Source organism: Mandrillus leucophaeus, unplaced genomic scaffold (assembly GCF_000951045.1).
Source record: "Mandrillus leucophaeus isolate KB7577 unplaced genomic scaffold, Mleu.le_1.0 Scaffold235, whole genome shotgun sequence".
Taxonomy (NCBI): Eukaryota; Metazoa; Chordata; class Mammalia; order Primates; family Cercopithecidae; genus Mandrillus; species Mandrillus leucophaeus.
In genome coordinates, this window is record NW_012102421.1 from 1,219,168 (window position 1) to 1,229,167 (window position 10,000).

A 10,000-nucleotide genomic window follows, 5' to 3' on the forward strand; every position below is an offset into this window, starting at 1 on the left:
CCTCTCTCTCTTTCTTTTCCTTTCCTTTCCTTTCCTTTATTTTCCTTTTCTTTCCTTTCCTTTTTTCCCTTCCCTTCCCTTCTTCCTCTCTCTCTCTTTCTTTCTCTTTCCTTTCCTTTCTTCCTTTCTTTCCTTTCTCTCTCTCTTTCTTTCTTTCACCCATTCATTAGTTAATTCACCCATTCCTTCAGCAGTTGTCCTTAATTTTTAAATACATGTAACATTAAAAAGTATAAAATTATTTAATATTTCTAGCTTTCTCTTAAAAAATATTTCAACCTTAGCCACTGTCATGCTGGTAAATGTTTAGTTACCAGCTTCCTAGAGAAGGAAAAAAATCCTGATTTGTAGCATTTACTGATTTCCCTGGTGTAAATATTCCTACCATGACTGATTCCAAACTATAAATGTGATGTCAGTGAATGTAAAGTTGGGAAGTAATGCTCAACAGGATATCATCCTAAGTATTCCAGATACCATAGACAGAGATTAACCTCAAGAACATAGGAAATAGCTAAATGAAGCAAAATAACTGGAAAGTAATGGGTTTGGGGTATTTATTACCTTTGCTTCTAATATAATTTATTTAGCTCTAAATTGATATACTTGAATATTTAAATAATGGCTGTGTTTGATAACCGGTTTGCAAAATTTCTAAAAAGCTGCTTTTTTGATCTTGTTTAAGAACACCACTGATCTTAGACTGCTTTAACCAGCCACTCTGCATTCCTATCCCCACCCCAAATGGACACACAACAATCACTGTTATTTTGGCAGTTTTTGACTTGTTTTATTTTAAATGTGTGCATACAAAATATTACTTTCACAGATAGTCATTAATTCATTTATTAACATATGTCAATTTCTGGCCTCATCCTTCTTCCTTAATTCCATGACTTCCTTTTATGTTAATTTGTTATTTTCCTGAAATGCATCCTTTAATAAATCTATTAGCAAAGGCATATGAGTGCTAAATTCCCTTTGTTTTAATATGTAAAAAAAAAAAAAAAAAAAAAAAAAAGCTTCAATTTTGCCTTCTTTCCTGAAAAATAGCTTAGTTGTGTAAAACCTGCTAAACTGACAGTAATTTTCCCTCACTACTTTCAAAATATTTGTTCATTCCTTTCTGGCATTTATTATTACTGCTGATGAGTCAGTTATCAGTATGTCGGTATAATCATCACAGTCTTCTCTTTTTTCCTCTCTTCCTGTTATCTTTAAATTTCCACCCCCCCTCACTTCTTCAGTGTTCTACAGTTTTGTTAAGATGCCTCTTGGCCTAGATTTATCCATATTTATGCTACTGAATGCCCACAGTACTCAGGTCTATTTACTCATTTCTTCAGTTCTGGAAAACGCATCATTTCTTCAGGTAATACTTCATCTTTTCTTTTCTCATTTTTTTCCCACTTTCTGCAGCACTTAGTAGATGTAAATTGACTCTTGTCGATCTGTTCTTCGTTTCTTGTATCTGATATTTTATGTAGAAAGACGAAACAAAACTCTTAAAAAAAAAAACCCTCTTTGTCTCTATACGATTAATTTTGGGTAAAGTCCTCAGTTCTTTTTTTCCAATTTTCTACTTCTTTCTTCAACCATTTTTAGTCTAGGGTTTGTATGCTATTAATATTTGTAAAAATCAAATATCTCCCACTTTCCAGAATCTTTGTTTTTTTTCCATAACCATCTATTTTTGTTTAGTATCTTTTTAAAAATAACTTATTTACTTTAAATAGGTGTTATTTCTTCATTTATCTCGGTGAATATTGAAGAGTCTCATTATATGAATATGAAGGTTTTTGTCAGATGGCTCCATCAAATTAATTCCTTTAGCTTAATTACTATGCTGAATATTTATTTTGTTAGCTACCTTTAGTTGCACTGTATTTCTTAATGTGCTTTGTAATTTTGATTTTACAACTTATTGTGAGTGAGAGTTCTTATTGCTTTATTGCTATTTTTTTTTTTTTTGCTGTGTTTAACCTTTTTCTTTTCCTTCTATGTGCACCCCTTTGTGTGTGTGTGTGTGTTTGTGAGTGACTGCTGCCTACTACCCATGTAACTTTAACCTCTATCCCCATCCTTACCCAAGTCTTCTCTTGCAGTTTCTGTGCTTCTGTTCTTCAGCAATATTAGGGGTCTCACAGATGTATCCACCGAACCAATAACTGGCCCAATTCAATTATTGGCCATGGTGGCTAGCAAAATATTTGTGCTTGTTTTGTTTTAAGCTATATTTATAGGGAAGACTAGTTAGTTTCACCTCCTGGCTTTAAGCAGTAAGCCAAGCTCTGGTTTCCCTTCTCACACTTCCTTCACCCCACCCTCAATCTCATCTGAACACTTTAATTCCCATTTACAGCCTCCTCCCACCCAAGGAGCAGGGCTCCTAAACTCCACTGCCGCTACCATACTTGAAATTTAGTAGGTGTACAACTTCAGCTCACCATACAGCTTTGCATTTGTGTTATTTCTGTGGTCCAAAGGATCCTCACCTTGGTTTTAAGTCTGATCTTTTTGCTTTTCTGTTTTTATATTATCTATTGTTTGTATAAGATGGGACTTGTCAAGTAAACATTGCATTCTACCATGACATCTTCTGCTTTCAGAGGCTTAAAACCAAATGTACGCAAAATTCAAACTGAGATTCCTAAGCATATTCTTAATGTCAAGAAGCCTTTCTTTTATGTTTCTGTAGAAATGGGGTCTTTCGGTCACTCAAAATAATATTTAAGCCTCATTATGTGATCAGAGTAGTCTAGGCCTTTCTATTTTAAAGAAAGATTTAGATGAGAAGCACTGCAGGCGGCTTGAAGATAATATGCTAGGCATGTGATTGTCTCCTGGGGTGTTATTGTCTTCTCTGCTATCTTCCATGATTTCCAAAGTTTTATGAAAGATTCTGTACACATCCAACATAGTATTGGCTGGAATACATTTTATTAGTTACTTTTGCCCAAAGCTGGTATATTGCCTAAAGCTAGTAACTAAAGTCTTGTAACATAATGTCTAGTTATTTATATTACCTTGACCACTTTTATCTTCTGGCATTCCTAATACAGGGAGCTTTTTTCAATTTTTTTTTTAAAGCCTTCTTTCTACATATTTTCCCGAGTCCAAGTAATGGAACTGTATCATTCTGCTCATTATGTTCATCATCATTTTGACCCTCATCTTGTGGTCAAAAGAGCATGCATAAATGAAAAGTAGCATCTCCCATCCAAACAAAAAATAATTTAAAAATACCATCCCATTATAGTACAGCATGCATTGCACTTGTATTGATAGTCAGTGTATCTGAACATCACACACATGAGGCTCCAACAATGATACAACAGAACTTTTTCCAGCAATATCTATATATAATAATTGCACACAAATATTAGTCTGACTTTTAAGAAAACAGAAACTATGCGTTTAATATTCTCAGAAAACACGAAAAGATTGAATTGTCATATAGCCAGACCACAAAGATGTTTCTTCCAAAACTGAAGACTAGAAAGACTGCCTCATCTTTGTTACTTTCAGGGATTTGGCAAAACTTGTCACATTCATGCAGAATCAAAATGACCCTTCTTTGGTCCTGTGTGTATGTGTGTGTTGGAGTGTGTCGGGGGTGGGAGGGAGTGTATGTAGCTTTTTTCTTCCTGCAGAGGGTTTATATGTTTAAATGGAGCAAAACTGATATTTCTGTCATGAAGCCCACTGACGGAACCTGGGGTTTGACTCCTGCTATGCTGTAATTTCACTAGACAGTAAATTCTTTGAGAATGAGTCTCTCACAGTATCACATAGAGCATAGCGTATTTTCAGGCATCTCCATTGTTGCTTGTGGTTCCATTTCTCATGTGCTTCCCCCCACACTAATCCTTCCATTGAAATTACTGCCACCATGCGGAGGAGCCCTCAATAAGCCATTCAGCCTGTGTTAAGTCTCTCCTATGTCCATGTGTCGTGCCCCATATATTAAATATTTCTACCATTTTGTATTTTAATCTCAGGAACTTTATCCCCCTTACCATTGGACAATGAACATCCTGAGAGAAGAGCTTGAACCTTTTAACTCAATGTGGTGCCTGGACTAGGTGCTAAATAAATGTTTTTAAATTAAAGTATTCACTACTTCTCTGAGGGGTCTTTAAAAAAATGGGCTTTATTATTATTCTGGTTTTCAGTTGAAACCTAACTTGTGGGAGACACAACAATGTCCCTGCTTACATTAGTCAAAATGTCAGTAGTTTCACATAATAAAAACAGATTTCTCCCTAATGTCTTGGTTCCATACAGTCAGTCAGGACTAGGATTACTCGGTCATGTGGCCCTGTCATCTTCTGGAACTTCATTCCCTTCTATATTCAGTCAGTGTGTGGGAAATGAAGGAGGATGTGAAAGTCTGAAGTTTCATATATAACTTCAACCATACTTTATCAGACAGAACTCAGGCCAATGACTCCAGCTTAGTTGGAAGGAGGCTTGAAAATATAGTCTAGTTATGAGCTAGGAGAAAATAAAATGAAGTTTAGTTAGCCCAGGCTTGCACCTGCTACACTGCCATCTAAGGAAGTATAGAAACTGGTCAAGCCTGTCATGCAATGGCTTATGTGTTGCAAGCACTTTTTTTTTTTAACATCACAATAGATTGGCCATTAACTACTGGGAATTTAATTGTCGTTATGTTCCTGGGATTTTAGTGTGTCATTTGCTATACTTTGTTGATGTGAATAGAAGCTGGTAGAAATATTTGATTGACAAAAGCATTTTTTAAATTTGAGAAGTAACTTTGTACCTTGTGACAAAATAAGACATTTCTAAAAAGATTATGATGCAGAAAAAATATTTTTAAGGAGCAGATGAAATTAGCTACCTGAGTCCACACCTTAGCAAGTAAGACTTGTTTATCAAAGTTTGTTTTCTCTAGTTTTAGCCAAATTGATATTTATAAGTCTTTCATACTAGAAATCATTTGAGGGAAATGACATCACTTATTTTTCATGAAGTGTATCTTTTTTTGTAGGATCCATTTTTCTCCATCACTAACGTTTCAACTGCTAACTGGTCTGAGATGTGTTTTTTTAAATGAAACAAACCAAAGTAGGTTCAATTAACTTACAATTACCAGAGGCAATTCAAATGTTTTTCTTTTTTTTTATTGTAAGCAAATCTGCTTTAGCAATTTCTGAGAAATGACAAATTTAGCACTTGCTTTGAAGTATGTTTACATATGAATTTCAATATAAAGATGACTATTCCTTAAGTTTTGTATATAGTAAATAATGAAATTGAATTTTCTTTGGAATACTCTACTTATTCTGTTCCAAAGAAAGGAGTCATTATTTTGTAAATAAGATATGTGCCTCCATTTTACAGGTTTTCCCTGATTTTGCAAGCCTAAGTAGTCAACTGAAAGGGTTCACTCAAATCAAAGATACAAGACATACTATATAACGTGAGGTATAATTTTTTTTTAAACTTACATCTACCACCGAGAACTTTATAAGTAGAGATTTAAGAGGGCAGGCTTGGGGACTGACTGGCCTCCTATAGTTCCTCCTAAACCTGAAAGATTATTATATCAAAAGTCAGCATTTCATTGCCCCCCTATATCCATAAAGAAAATTAAAATCATATGCTGCACAGCAAGCTTAAACCATTCAGAATGCTCGTAAACATATTTAAAGCCAAAATTACAGCTGTTTCTCAACTCTCGGTACCACGTATAGCTCTAGATGCGGTTCTTACGTTGCTGTGCACATACTGTAACAGTAATTACTGTATTTTAAGCACTATGCTATTCCACAAGAACATTTTTTTTGGTGGTGATATAGCAACCTGGTGACAAAGAGCCCCTCCTGTACCACATAACCACCTTCACAAGGAAAACACCGTGTTCTTAATGTTCTTCTAGAGTCTTGTCTTCTTTTGCTAGGGAAGGAGATAACAGGTTTTCTCAAATATGCAACCAAAGAAAGTATTTCATCAAACACACACTGTTCGGTGACCTACTGACAGCTTTTTCTTTCTGTACTTTTAATGCAATTTTACAGTTGGAATTTAATTGATTGCGCACATGCTTGACTGACGGACTAACTGGTTCCACTGGTAGTTCCAAACTTGTGTGAGCACCTTTTCTTGTCACTGTGCTCTGAAATATGGATGAATCAACAGTCAAACATGAACTTTAATTAACTTCCACTAGAACATACCATATGTTATACAGAGATGTAGGAAGTGTGAAATCCTTTGCAAAATGGAAATTTCTCAGAATCTGACAAAGTGGGAGCAAATTTATTATTATTTTATCCTCATTATTATTATTTGTGTTTTCACTGTCTTTGTCACCCTCTCTCTCAGAGTTTGGTAGGTGATTAGGTTAACAAGTCTTCCACGAGGAACCAAAGTGTACACTGAAGTGATGATGGATCATACACTGTGAGATAACACTTGCAGTGAGAAAGAACTTACCATAAGTTTGTGATACTCTGTTCACTTGATCCCAACTCTATTTATACGACCATCTATTGAGTAGGATGTCTAGTAGGAAAGGAGCCTGTAAGGTATGTTATTGTGTCCCCTGGCAGACTGGTAAAGTGCATGTCTAATTCTGCTGGTGTGGACAATTATGGTGAGAGTCACACTTCGTAGCTCTAGGTGTAATGATTTGGACTAAGGATAATCCCCTAGTGATATTTTTGCAGAGATTATTCTTACATCCTAACTCACTGACTTATAACAAACAAGGCTTCCTGTCTGCTAAGTGGGCAAATTAGATGTTATCCATTAGGAATTCTGTGGGGAGCAAAATAAACATAATTTATTCATTTATATATTTACTTGTATTGTCAAGAAAGGTTCTGAGGATGTGTCCTGCTGAAAACCTTTGCTGTACAACTTTTATGTATACTTCTAAGGAGCCTAGAAAGAGACAAAGTCAAATTGGGCCTGGTATTCAAAAGATCCCAGCAGAACCTTTAGCCAGGATAGAGAAACTTGCTAAAGACCTCAATTTTGGGGTTTTCCCTTTGGCTCACAGAGAAGTCTTTGTTCTCCCAGTACCATTCTTGCTAGAAAGAGGACAATACTGTGTTGTTAATCAGAGGAAACCTATCTTCAGGCAAAATCTTTCACAGACTCCTTTTACATAAAATCCATAAAAGTAGAGGTGCTTTGGCTTAAGAAGCAGGTCAGAAGGACAGAACCACCCTCTAATTCAAACTTTGTGTGTTGTTTTCCCCGTTTCCTCTCCGTGGAAACCTCAAAGGAAACTTGCAGCTCCTCTTAACATAGTATGATAACTATTGGCTCGAGACAACTCAGACCACTTGAGACTCATTCTTCTTGACCTGAGGAAGTCCCTCTTTACTATCTATTTTGTCTGATAGAACAAAGGAGAATATTGGAAACTCCAAGCTTGAATGTGCAGCTATTTTATTATATAGATTCCCCTAAAAACTGTAAAATTTCTGTTTATATACAACAATAACTAGCAACACACATATATTTCCAAATACGGGAAAGAAAACTATGAATACACATATGTGTATGTTTACAGGATCAGTTATACTTATGCAGAACAAGTAGATGTTTATGCTATGATTGGAAAAAACTTCCCTCAGACAAAATATACTTCTCACTGGCCCAGTTGCATGTGTAGAGTCTCCCATTACCTATTCTTCTGGGTAATGGGAATTGTTGAAAAAGAAATAGCATCTGGAGGATGGCATATATTCTGCCATTATTGACTATTAATAGTTTACTTTAAATCAGTCCTCCGGAGAGCAAGATTGGGGGATGGATCGAAATATAGAACAGAGGAAATTCAAAGAAAATAGGAAGTATAGTGAAGAAGTTGAACTGGGGAAACATTATTTTGGTTGGATTTTGAAGTACAAAAGGTTCTGACCAACTGCAGTGGGGCACAGATTTATCCAAGACAGATATTCAAAGACCAGAACTGTACAGAAAGGATAGGGTTGCTAAGAAAATCTTTGTTGCTTTTGCAATTTTTTTAACTACTTAAGAGTTTGTGTGAATATAATCTATATATAAAATTAGTAACCAATTGGCATTTGCATTTGAAAGTCAGTGAGAGGGAGATTGACTTGGTGGCTTGAAGCATACTCAAAATTTTCCAATGGTGTTTATGTGCTTCCCCATGAATCTTTTCACTTTTAACCTCTTTACTTCTTACTGGAATATCTAGGTTCCCTTTCTTAAAAATCAACTTAAGAAAGTGCCCCTAATATGCTGTTGACTGATTCATGAACTATACTAGGAAATCATCTGCTTAATTATACAACTTATAATATTCCTCTGTTCAAAAAGCACTTTGTTGCATCTACGAAACATATAGAATAGATCAATGGGCTAGCTAATGAGGCGTAGGGCGGGTGGTGGGGTTGAAGGCAGTGAGTCTTTCTGTAATACTAGGCAGCTGGATAACAAAACGAGGGCTTAAAAGCGGTCTGCTCTGTAATCCCAGCACTATGCGAGGCCGAGGCGTATGGATCACGAGGTCAGGAGATCAAGACCATCCTGGCTAACACGGTGAAACCTCATCTCTACTAAAAATACAAAAAATTAGCTGGGCGTGATGGCGGGCGACTGTGGTCCCAGCTACTTGGCGGGGTGGGGGAGGGGGGCGGCGGCTGAGGCAGGAGAATGGTGTGAACCCAGGAGGCAGAGCTTGCAGTGAGCCGAGATGGCGCCGCACTCCAGCCTGGACGACAGAATGAGACTCCGTCTCAAAAACACAACAAAAAAAGGGGGTCTGTTCTGTATCCAGCGGGCAGTCGGTTAACTATTATAGTTTCAGCTATGGGGTTACTAAAACTGAAAGATAAACAACTGCTCCATGTCAGATAAATTTTATCTGCATACTTAAAATATCAATCTTCCATAATGATACAGAGATGAAGATAAAAATAAATAATAAATAAATAAAAATAAAGCCAGATGAGAAAGAAGCCTAAAATGATAAATTGCAAAGTTTTAAATGGCCATTAAAGCTGAGCTATCAAATGGCTACCAAATGAAGTTTCATTTCTCATTTTATTTATAAACATTCATATAAAATTGCAAGGAGAAAAAAGGGAAAATCCTTGAACTCGTGTGAAAGACATTTTGTGCCGTGTATGTTGAATTACTATTAAGTATTCACCTGTCTTAAATGGGCTCTTTCTCCAGCCTCTGCATCATACATCTTAATGTCAGTAACATCTGCAACTGAATGGTAATGTGGATCAGTGAAGATAATCACTAGTTAATAAGAGCTTGAAATCGTGCTTTGGCTAGTGTACACCCTTTAATGTATTTGGATAATTTACCAGTACAATTTTATTAAATGCTTCTGCTTGATCAAAAAGTGCTTGCATATAAAATTAGCTGAGAATCTGAATTTTAAAAAATTACTAGCACAGTGGTTGTTTTGCTTCATGCAGTCCTTACCTTTTAGTTTTCTTTAGAGCTTAGATTTCAGAAGTCATGGTTTAAAAATGATTCTTGGCTTCTATTTGAGTACATTGGTGGTGAGGTTGCAACCTTCCTCTTTTTTACTAAGTCTATGTACCACAAAGATGAAAAGACAAAAGGTGAAAAATCTATGTTCTTTGCTCCATTGATAAATCTCAAGTGCATTGGGTCTTGTGGGGACACATTGACCTTTACTATTTCTGTTTTTGTTGCTCTTTATTTATTTTGCTGCAGAATGCGATTGGTCATGAAAAATAACCCAGGGGCGATGCGGTGGGTAGTGGAGAGAAGGAGGAGGAGTGACCTGGTTTTGATTAGTTAATTCAGATTAGGGAGTAAATTCTGATTTCACAGCTGCTGTTCAGGTTCAATGGCACTACCAATTTTTCCATTTCCAGTTCCCATATATAAAGCTGACAGTTTCCTCGGCTAGAACCCTTTTTTAGTGCTCCTCTTTGGCAGAGGCTCTACCTTTCCCCCCATGATTTTCAGTAGCCTTCCTCCCCCATGCAGCTTTGCCAGAGCTACTCGG